We start from the raw sequence: 12,666 nt of genomic DNA on the forward strand, positions 1-12,666 counted from the left end.
CCAAACACTCTCTTTGTCAGCTCACGGCGAGAAGAGCTCATAAACAAGCCCATTTAGCTATTATTTCCTCTGTCGCAGATAGACATACACAATAAAGTGAATATTTTCTGAGGAGGGGCTGGGGAAATAAGAGGAGGAGGAGAAAAGGACAGGTGGGGAGTGAGGGCAGGAGAGAGGGATGGAGGGAAGAGGCGGGGGGTGATTGGTGACAGGGAGGGGTCATGCTGTCCCAGAGGAGAGCAAGAAATAGTGGAAAACATCCGTAATTTTCACCACAGGATGCCATGTAATTGAGTCATTTAAAATACAGATACAGAGTTGAATCAAAGCAAAGTGGCTGGGGGTTGGTGGCTGAGGAAGCTGAAAAGAAAAGGGGAAAAACAAGGAGGTAAAAGTGTACGTCTCCTGTTATTGGAGAAAGCCAGTCTGTTTTCTTCTTTTCATCCGTCAATCTGTTTTTGTATTGCAGGATTTGACCTTTCTGGGATTTTTTGTTTTGTATTTTAAGGTACTCCTGAGCCATCATACAGTTTCATTTATTTTCTCAGCACTTTTTACTTACTGAATAGATGCCTTTTCCTTCTGCCTGGTCTCCTTTTAGCTTTCCCATTGTCAGTAGTTTTCTTATAATTACACTGCACTGCTACTGAAAATGATATTTTCCCTTTACTGCCTTTGAAGTTGCATTATATCAAACTTCTTTTTGAGACATTTCCTCTCTCCATAGACAATAATTTGTATTTGAATAAAATCTGAAAGCTGGACAGAGATAGGGATACCTTAGATGTATCTCAATGAAACAATATACCTGTATGTATCCTGCCTTTTAGAATTTCACATCCATGCTGACAGCTACTGCAATTATAAGGCAATTACAGTTTAATACAACCCGTTCTTCTGGGGAAGAGGGGGAGAGGGTGAAATACTCAGTGGCAACTGGGATAAGTGAACCAATGTTTGTGTTTAACTTTTCTATTCCTAACAATCCCCAGAAAGGTACTGTTTTCATAATCCTGCATTTTCCTAAAATATGTTGTAATTTCAAAATTGCTTTTTATTTATAGCTTCTGCTTCTTTATAGCTTCTAAGATTTAATGGTTCTGGGATCATCTATGATGTAGAACAAACAAAGGATTCATAGTATGTCTGTCATCTAATGAGTGACAGTGTCAATGTTCAAAGTTTTGGCCATCAGTTGTCCTCTGACCATCTGTGCTCAGTTATTCATACTGTATTATAGCTCTTTAAGTGTATCATGTGAGGATGTGTGAAACTCACTCCACAGCCTGAAGTGTCCCCACTTGCGCCACCAAATAGCTAGCTTTTTGTGTGGCGTGACTGGTTGGTCACATGTGCTAGCAAGGCAGAGGTCCTGGGTACGACCCTCTGTGTGAGCCAAATCAGGAGGAAGCGGTACTCGCTAAGCAAGCAGCGGGACATGCGTTATATAAGCAACCAAAATGCTTTATATTGTCTGTTGATAGAACACTTTGAGAAAGGTGCACAATCTCAATCATATCAACAAATAATAATAATAATATAATATGCCATTTAGCAGACGCTTTTATCCAAAGCGACTTACAGTCATGCGTGCATACATTTTTTTGTGTATGGGTGGTCCCGGGGATCGAACCCACTACCTTGGCGTTACAAGTGCCGTGCTCTACCAGCTGAGCTACAGAGGACCACCAAATGAATTACAATGGAAAATGAGCTGTCAGATACTTTTTCCACGGCTGTATGAGTAGGCCTAGTGGTACTGTACTTTACTCAAAAACTGTTCAAACACCTGGAAACGGACTATTTCTGGTCAATTCTACTGTATATGTGCATTTACTCCTCCTAACCCATTTATACTGTGGTAGGTCTACATCACAAGCCTGAAGCAAGCGAAACATTCAGAGGAAAGTCCTGTTTTTGTTATTTGGAAGGAATCTCACAGGCTGGTTATTCTTTAGACACTATATACTTTGTTGAACTTGAGCCTGTTGTTGTAAAGCTAAGCTCTTGCCACACGCACAGACACACACAGTGATACATTTTGTACAATGATGGAGAGGAGAGGGAGCAACATCACACTTGATCAACCCGTATGCAGTGGTTCCCAACCTTTTCGCTTACTGTCCTACCAACTGAATATTGCTCTGCCCGGAGTACCCGTGAAGTACCCCCCATGTGCATTTTACCAATACAGTGAGGGAAAAAAGTATTTGATCCCCTGCTGATTTTGTACGTTTGCCCACTGACAAAGAAAGGATCAGTCTATAATTTTAATGGTAGGTTTATTTAAACAGTGAGAGACAGAATAACAACAAGAAAATCCAGAAAAACGCATGTCAAAAACGTTATGAATTGATTCGCATTTTAATGAGGGAAATAAGTATTTGACCCCCTCTCAATCTTTTATACAGGTAACGAGCTGAGATTAGGAGCACACTATTAAAGGGAGTGCTCCTAATCTCAGTTTGTTACCTGTATAAAAGACACCTGTCCACAGAAGCAATCAATCAATCAGATTCCAAACTCTCCACCATGGCCAAGACCAAAGAGATCTCCAAGGATGTCAGGGACAAGATTGTAGACCTACACAAGGCTGGAATGGGCTACAAGACCATCGCCAAGCAGCTTGGTGAGAAGGTGACAACAGTTGGTGCAATTATTCGCAAATGGAAGAAACACAAAATAACTGTCAATCTCCCTCGGCCTGGGGCTCCATACAAGATCTCACCTCGTGGAGTTGCAATGATCATGAGAACGGTGAGGAATCAGCCCAGAACTACATGGAAGGATCTTGTCAATGATCTCAAGGCAGCTGGGACCATAGTCACCAAGAAAACAATTGGTAACACACTACGCCGTGAAGGACTAAAATCATGCAGCGCCCGCAAGGTCCCCCTGCTCAAGAAAGCACATATACAGGGCCGTCTGAAGTTTGCCAATGAACATCTGAATGATTCAGAGGAGAACTGGGTGAAAGTGTTGTGGTCAGATGAGACCAAAATCGAGCTCTTTGGCATCAACTCAACTCGCAGTGTTTGGAGGAGGAAGAATGCTGCCTATGACCCCAAGAACACCATCCCCACGGTCAAACATGGAGGTGGAAACATTATGCTTTGGGGGTGTTTTTCTGCCAAGGGGACAGGACAACTTCACTGCATCAAAGGGACGATGGACGGGGCCATGTATCGTCAAATCTTGGGTGAGAACCTCTTTCCCTCAGCCAGGGCATTGAAAATGGGTCGTGGATGGGTATTCCAGCATGACAATGACGCAAAACACACGGCCAAGGCAACAAAGGAGTGGCTCAAGAAGAAGCACATTAAGGTCCTGGAGTGACCTAGCCAGTCTCCAGACCTTAATCCCATAGAAAATCTGTGGAGGGAGCTGAAGGTTCGAGTTGCCAAACGTCAGCCTCGAAACCTTAATGACTTGGAGAAGATTTGCAAAGAGGAGTGGAACAAAATCCCTCCTGAGATGTGTGCAAACCTGGTGGCCAACTACATGAAACGTCTGACCTCTGTGATTGCCAACAAGGGTTTTGCCACCAAGTACTAAATCATGTTTTGCAGAGGGGTCAAATACTTATTTCCCTCATTAAAATGCAAATCAATTTATAACATTTTTGACATGTGTTTTTCTGGATTTTTCTGTTGTTATTCTGTCTCTCACTGTTCAAATAAACCTACCATTAAAATTATAGACTGATCATGTCTTTGTCAGTGGGCAAACATACAAAATCAGCAGGGGATCAAATACTTTTTTCCCCTCACTGTAGGCCTATGGTCTCATGAGTCTTCTTAAGTACCCCCTGTGGATAGTCCTAGTACCCCTGGTTGGGAACCACTGTCGTATGGTAACCACACTCTGCACCGCACCCCCCCACCCCACCCCCTCCATTCTCATCAAAGTTCCCACTGTTTGACTGGCAGGACTCGAGAGGCCCACCACACCTGCTTTGGCTATCCCTGTTCTCCTGCACCGCTGGGAGAGAGAGAATTTGAATTTTAAATGCAACACCGTGCTCATGTGTACCAGCCTGTAAGAAAAAGAGAGAGAGACAGACACTGGGGGCTGCAGGCGGCTGAATCTTTAATGGTTCTGAATTTTACTTCCCCTCCTACTCATCCCTGAGTCTGAATATATTGCTGCGCACATGTTAGCAATAGCGGCGCGAGATCATACTTCACTTAAATTGGAGATCGTCATTTAGAGGTGTCAGTCTGGCTATGGTAATAGCAACCCCTACATCTTGCCCACTTAATTTATTCTCTTCTTTTTTTAAGGTGATAAAATGCCTGAGGCTGAGCAGGCAGGACAATTGAAATATCCGTAAGAGAGGCAGCAGACCCAGGGAACGTCATTCTCCTTGTCTCACAGGCCAGTCTAAGCAGTCATGTTCAAGCACCCCCCATCATTGACACACATAGGCCTATAGCCCACACATATGGAGTGTTTAACATATGTTTAGAGAACACATTGTTTTAATTTTCAGGGGGAAATGTAAAGCCTGTAAGGTAAGCAATGTACTGCCAGGACAAGGAAAGATACTCAAACAAATGTGCTCTTATTATACATTCAGTTTTGTCTCCAAATTCATTTTGGACCGAGGCCTACTTGTACAGTATCTTGTTCTCGTAGCATAGGGTTTGGTTGCAATTTAAGGAACAGGAACTGTTTTGCATAAACAGTCTAGAAATTTTAGGCAATTTTACTTGCCTCTCCAAAGTGCTGGAATCTGCCAGATGTGCAACAATAGATGTTTCCACATGTGCAATGAGAAAATTAGAAGGAAATTCAATATTCCTCAATTTTCATCTGTCTGTAGGCCTACATGTCAACTGTTTTGAGTCCAACCAGATTGGTTACACGATTCTCTCCACCCCTATTACACAATAAACCACATCTTTATTCATAAGTAATGGGCCTGCATTGCAAAAACAGACACATTTAACCTACAGAGGCAACTGTGACACATGCAACAACAACAAAAATGTTTGCCTTTAAGCCAATTCTCTGAGTAGGCTACATTCGCAGTGTTTAACAAAAGAGTGGACAAGCAAATAGTACCTGAGGAAAATGAACAAAAACTGCAATATTGTTTGTAAATGTGTTGCCAGTGAAAAAATCATGTGACCTAGTCACATTCACAGGCAGACTAACTGTTAGTTCAGTGACAAAGGCGATGTGTGGGAGAGTAAACATTTTGCTAAACATGGTTAAAAGAGCAATTCTGTGCTACTGCATACTATATTATTAAGTGGGCAAGTTTAAAGGCCCAATGCAGCAGTTTCTTATCAATATCAAATCATTTCTGGGTAACAATTAAGTACCTTACTGTAATAGATATCCATTAAGGCAGGCAATATGCTTGACCTCGTCTTTACTAGAGGCTGTTCACCTACTAATCTCACTGCAACCCCCCTCCAGGTCTCTGATCACTACTTTGTTTCCTTTTCTGTCTCCCTTTCCTACAATCTAGCCACTCAGCCCCTACCCAGATGGTCATGCGCCGTCACAATTGTCGCTCTCTCTCTCCCACTACTCTCTCATCTTCTATCCTATCATCTCTCCCTTCTGCTAAATCCTTCTCCCTCCTGTCTCCTGATTCTGTCTCTTCGACCTTACTCTCCTCCCTTTCAGCATCATATGACTCGCACTGTCCCCTTTACTCTCTCCTGCTCCGTGGCTGAGTGACTCTTTGCAAGCTTACAGACCAGGGATGCGGGCAACTGAGTGAAAACGGAGGAAAACTAAACTTCCGGAGGATCTATCATCCTTTCACTCCCTCCTCTCTACCTTCTCTTCCTCTGTATCTGCTGCTAAAGCCACTTTCTATCACTCTAAATTTCAAGCTTCTGCCTCTAACCCTAGGAAATTATTTTCCACCTTCTCCTCCCTCCTTTATCATCCACCACCTCTCCCTCCCTCCTCCCTCTCTGCGGACGACTTTGTCAACCACTTTGAAAAGAAAGTTGATGCCATCCACTGGTCCCACTCACACAGAACTACCCTACGCCTTGACCTCTTTCTCCCCTCTCTCTCCAGATGAAATACTGCGATTAGTGAGGTCTGGCCGCCCGACATCCTGCCCGCTTGACCCCATCCACTCCTCCCTTCTCCAGACCATCTCTGGAGACCTTCTCCCATTCCTCACTTCCCTCATCAACTCATCCCTGACCGCTGGCTGCGTCCCCTCTGACTTCAAAATGGCGCAGAGTCGATCCCCTCCTCAAGAAACCAACACTCGACTCATCTGATGTCAAAAACTATGGACCTGTATCCCTTCTTTCTTTCCAAAACACTTGAGCGTGCTGTCTCTGATCAACTCTCTCGTTATCTCTCTCAGAACGATCTTCTTGACCCTAACCAGTCAGGCTTCAAGACGGGTCACTCAACCGAGACTGCTCGTGTCACTGAGGCTCTCCGCTCTGCCAAAGCTGATTCTCTCTCCTCTGTTTTCATCCTCCTAGATCTATCCACTGCCTTCGACACCGTGAGCCATCAGATCCTCCTCTCCACCCTCTCAGGGTTGGGCGTCTCAGGCTCTGCACACTCTTGGATCGCATCCTACCAGGCAGGCCGCTCCTACCAGGTAACGTGGAGAGGATCTGTGTCTGCACCACGTACTTTCACTACTGGTGTTCCCCAGAGCTCGGTTCTAGGCCCTCTCCTCTTCTTTCTATACACCAAGTCACTCGGCTCCATCATATGTGTCGGCATCGAGTAATTGTGTCTGGCCCCCTCCCAGTTAGGGGAAGTGACGAGCTCTACAGCAGAGTCTCAGCACTTAATCGCTGGTTGAAAACTGTTTTCTGCCCCTCCCAAAAGATAACATTTGTGGATAATTGGCCCTCTTTCTGGGACTCACCCACAAACAGGATCAAGCCTGACCTGCTGAGGAGTGACGGACTCCATCCTAGCTGGAGGGGTGCTCTCCTCTTATCTACCAACATAGATAGGGCTCTAACTCCTTTAGCCCCACAGTGAAATAGGGTGCAGGCCAGGCAGCAGGCTGTTAGCCAACCTGCCAGCTTAGTGGAGTCTGCCAATAGCATAGTCAGTGTAGTCAGCTCAGCCATACCCATTGAGACTGTGTCTGTGCCTCGACCTAGGTTGGGCAAAACTAAACATGGTGGTGTTCACCCTAGCAATCTTATTAGGATAAAGACCTCCTCCATTCCTGCCATTATTGAAAGAGATCGTGATACCTCACATCTCAAAATAGGGTTACTTAATGTTAGATCCCTCACTTCAAAGGCAGTCATAGTCAATGAACTAATCACTGATCATAATCTTGATGTGATTGGCCTGACTGAAACATGGCTTAAGCCTGATGAATTTGCTGTGTTAAATGAGGCCTCACCTCCTGGTTACACTAGTGACCATATTCCCCGTGCATCCCGCAAAGGCGGAGGTGTTGCTAACATTTACGATAGCAAATTTCAATTTACAAAAAAAAAAATGACGTTTTCATCTTTCGAGCTTCTAGTCATGAAATCTATGCAGCCTACTCAATCACTTTTTATAGCTACTGTTTACAGGCCTCCTGGGCCATATACAGCGTTCCTCTCTGAGTTTCCTGAATTCCTATCAGACCTTGTAGTCATAGCAGATCATATTCTAATTTTTGGTGATTTTAATATTCACATGGAGAAGTCCACAGACCCACTCCAAAAGTCCTTCGGAGCCATTATCGACTCAGTGGGTTTTGTCCAACATGTCTCTGGACCTACTCACTGCCACAGTCATACTCTGGACCTAGTTTTGTCCCATGGAATAAATGTTGTAGATCTTAATGTTTTTCCACAAAATCCTGGACTATCGGACCACCATTTTATTACGTTTGCAATCGCAACAAATAATCTGCTCAGACCCCAACCAAGGAGCATCAAAAGTCGTGCTATAAATTCTCAGACAACACAAAAATTCATTGATGCCCTTCCAGACTCCTTCTGCCTACCCAAGGACGTCAGAGGACAAAAATCAGTTAACCACTTAACTGAGGAACTAAATTTAACCTTGCGCAATACCCTAGATGCAGTTGCACCCCTAAAAACGAAAAACATTTGTCATAAGAAACTAGCTCCCTGGTATACAGAAAATACCCGAGCTTTGAAGCAAGCTTCCAGGAAATTGGAACGGAAATGGCGCCACACCAAACTGGAAGTCTTCCGACTAGCTTGGAAAGACAGTACCGTGCAGTACCGAAGAGCCCTCACTGCTGCTCGATCATCCTACTTTTCCAAATTAATCGAGGAAAATAAGAACAATCCAAAATTTCTTTTTGATACTGTTGCAAAGCTAACTAAAAAGCAGCATTCCCCAAGAGAGGATGGTTTTCACTTCAGCAGTGATAAATTCATGAACTTCTTTGAGGAAAAGATCATGACCATTAGAAAGCAAATTACGGACTCCTCTTTGAATCTGCGTATTCCTCCAGGGCTTAGCTGTCCTGGATCTGCACAGCTCTGCGAGGGCCTGGGATCGGGAGAGACACTTAAGTGTTTTAATACTATATCTCTTGACACAATGATGAAAATAATCATGGCCTCTAAACCTTCAAGCTGCATACTGGATCCTATTCCTACTAAACTGCTGAAGGAGCTGCTTCCTGTGCTTGGCCCTCCTATGTTGAACATAATAAACAGCTCTCTATCCACCGGATGTGTACCAAACTCACTAAAAGTGGCAGTGATAAAGCCTCTCTTGAAAAAGCCAAACCTTGACCCGGAAAATATAAAAAACTATCGGCCTATATCGAATCTTCCATTCCTCTCAAAAATTTTAGAAAAAGCTGTTGCGCAGCAACTCACTGCCTTTCTGAAGACAAACAATGTATACGAAATGCTTCAGTCTGGTTTTAGACCCCATCATAGCACTGAGACTGCACTTGTGAAGGTGGTAAATGACCTTTTAATGGCGTCAGACCGAGGCTCTGCATCTGTCCTCGTGCTACTAGACCTTAGTGCTGCCTTTGACACCATCGATCACCACATTCTTTTGGAGAGACTGGAAACCCAAATTGGTCTACACGGACAAGTTCTGGCCTGGTTTAGATCCTACCTGTCGGAAAGATATCAGTTTGTCTCTGTGAATGGTCTGTCCTCCGACAAATCAACTGTACATTTCGGTGTTCCTCAAGGTTCCGTTTTAGGACCACTATTGTTTTCACTATATATTTTACCTCTTGGGGATGTTATTCGAAAACATAATGTTAACTTTCACTGCTATGCGGATGACACACAGCTGTACATTTCAATGAAGCATGGTGAAGCCCCAAAATTGCCCTCGCTAGAAGCCTGTGTTTCAGACATAAGGAAGTGGATGGCTGAAAACTTTTTACTTTTAAACTCGGACAAAACAGAGATGCTTGTTCTAGGTCCCAAGAAACAAAGAGATCTTCTGTTAAATCTGACAATTCATCTTGATGGTTGTAAAGTCGTCTCAAATAAAACTGTGAAGGACCTAGGCGTTACTCTTGACCCTGATCTCTCTTTTGACGAACATATCAAGACTGTTTCAAGGACAGCTTTTTTCCATCTACGTAACATTGCAAAAATCAGAAATTTTCTGTCCAAAAATGATGCACAAAAATTAATCCATGCATTTGTTACTTCTAGATTAGACTACTGCAATGCTCTATTTTCCGGCTACCCGGATAAAGCACTAAATAAACTTCAGTTAGTGCTAAATACGGCTGCTAGAATCCTGACTAGAACCAAGAAATTTGATCATATTACTCCAGTGCTAGCTTCCCTACACTGGCTTCCTGTTAAGGCAAGGGCTGATTTCAAGGTTTTACTGTTAACCTATAAAGCGTTACATGGGCTTGCTCCTACCTATCTTTCCGAGTTGGTCCTGCCGTACATACCAATACGTACGCTACGGTCACAAGACGCAGGCCTCCTAATTGTCCCTAGAATTTCTAAGCAAACAGCGGGAGGCAGGGCTTTCTCCTATAGATCTCCATTTCTATGGAACAGTCTGCCTACCCATGTGAGAGACGCAGACTCGGTCTCAACCTTTAAGTCTTTACTGAAGACTTATCTCTTCAGTAGGTCATATGATTGAGTGTAGTCTGGCCCAGGAGTGTGAAGGTGAACGGAAAGGCTGGAGCAACGAACAGCCCTTGCTGTCTCTGCCGGGCCGGTTCCCCTCTCCACTGGGGTTCTCTGCCTCTAACCCTGTTGCAGGGGCTGAGTCACTGGCCTGCTGGTGCTCTTTCATGCCGTCCCTGGGAGGGGTGCGTCACTTGAGTGGGTTGAGTTACTGACGTGATCTTCCTGTCTGGGTTGGCGCCCCCCCCCCCTTGGTTTGTGCTGTGGTGGAGACCTCTGTGGGCTATACTCGGCCTTGTCTCAGGATTGTAAGTTGGTGGTTGGGGATATCCCTCTAGTGGTGCGGGGGCTGTGCTTTGGCGGAGTGGGTGGGGTTATATCCTTCCTGTTTGGCCCTGTCCGGGGGTTTCTTCGGATGGGGCCACAGTGTCTCCGGACCGCTCCTGTCTCAGCCTCCAGTATTTATGCTGCAGTAGTTTATGTGTCGGGGGGCTGGGGTTAGTTGGTTATACCTGGAGTACTTCTCCTGTCTTATCCAGTGTCCTGTGTGAATTTAAGTATGCTCTCTCTAATTCTCTCGTTCTCTCTTTCTCTCTGAGAACCTGAGCCCTAGGACCATACGTCAGGACTACCGGGCATGATGACACCCTGCTGCCCCCAGTCCGCCTGGCCTTGCTGCTATTCCAGTTTCAACTGTTCTGCCTGCGGCTACGAAACCCCTACCTGTCCCAGACCTGCTGTTTTCAACTCTAAATGATCGGCTATGAAAAGCCAACTGAGAGACCTGAGCCCTAGGACCATACGTCGGGACTACCGGCCGTGGTGACTCCTTGCTATCCCCAGTCCGCCTGGCCTTGCTGCTATTCCAGTTTAAACTGTTCTGCCTGCGGTTATGGAACCCCTACCTGTCCCAGACCTGCTGTTTTAAACTCTAATGATCGGCTATGAAAAGCCAACTGAGATTTATTCCTGATTATTATTTGACCATGCTTGTCACTTATGAACATTTTTGAACATCTTGGCATGGTTCTGTTATAATCTCCACCCGGCACAGCCAGAAGAGGACTGGCCACCCCTCATAGCCTGGTTCCTCTCTAGGTTTCTTCCTAGGTTTTGCCTTTCTAGGGAGTTTTTCCTAGCCACCGTGCTTCTACACCTGCATTACTAGCTGTTTGGGGTTTTAGGCTGGGTTTCTGTACAGCACTTCGAGATATTAGCTGATGTAAGAAGGGCTATATAAAATAAAATTGATTGATTGATTGATCTTCACATGGTCTCTCCTATCATTGCTATGCGGATGACACTCAACTACTTTTCTCCTTCCCCCTTCTGACACCCAGGTGGCGACAAACATTTATGCGTGCCTATTAGATATCTCAGCTTGGATGTCGGCCCACCACCTCAAGCTCAACCTCGACAAGACGGAGCTGCCCTTCCTCCCAGGGAAGGCCTGACCGCTCAAAGACCTCACTATCACGGTTGACAACTCCACAGTGTCGCCCTCCCAGAGAGCAAAGAACCTTGGCGTGACCCTGGACAACACCCTGTTGTTCTTTGCAAACATCAAAGCAGTGACTCGCTCCTGAAGGTTCATGCTCTACAACATCCATAGAGTACGACCCTACCTCACACAGGAAGCGGTGCAGGTCCTAATCCTGTTACTTGTCATCTCCCGTCTGGACTACTGCAACTCGCTGTTGGCTGGGCTCCCCGCTTGTGCCATCAAACCCCTGCAACTTATCCAGAACACTGCAGCCCACCTGGTTTTCAAACTTCCCAAGTTCTCCCATGTCACCCGCTCCTCCACACACTCCACAGTCAAAGCTTGCATCCACTACAAGACCATGTTGCTTGCCTACGGAGCAGCAAGAGGAACTGGCCCTCCCTACCTTCAGGCTATGTGCAAATCCTATACCCCAACCCGAGCACTCCGTTCTGCCACCTCTTGTCTCTTGGCCCTCCCACCCCTACGGGAGGGCAGCTCCCACTCAGCCCAGTCCATGCTCTTCTCTGTCCTTGCACTCCAATGGTGGAAACATCTTCCCCCTACAGCTAGGACAGCAGAGTCCCTGCCCATCTTCCCGAAAGCACCTGAAACCCTACCTCTTCAAAGAGTATCTTAAATAATCCCCCTCCTCACCTCGACCTCCCCCCCAAAAAATAAAAACTTTCCTGAATCAACACTTGCACTTGACCCCCCCCCCCCCCCCCCAATTCACCATGGTGATGTCACGATGGAAAGCTGAAACTCCCACCCATGCAAACCTGCTAAAGGTCCTGTGTAGATTGTATTTTCAACCAGCAACCACAGGAAATAACACTGATCAAATGTTTTCACACTTTTACAGTGTTAGTTTCATCAGCTGTTGTACAATATGATAAAAAACACAGGATAAAACGAATTTTTACTTCACTGGGTCTTTAAAGACACACATCAACTTGTACTTATTTTACTATTAAAAACATTCCTAAGATTATTCCAAAACATATAAACACATTCACACCTAATTCCTAATGTAATCAAACATTTTCATATTGCTCAACAAGCACTTTAAAAATCACTCAACCACACCAAGGTTTCCACTAGTTAGCACAGCCACAAAGTCGA

This window comes from Coregonus lavaretus, assembly GCF_964263955.1.
Source record: "Coregonus lavaretus genome assembly, chromosome: 4".
In the NCBI taxonomy this organism is placed as follows: Eukaryota; Metazoa; Chordata; class Actinopteri; order Salmoniformes; family Salmonidae; genus Coregonus; species Coregonus lavaretus.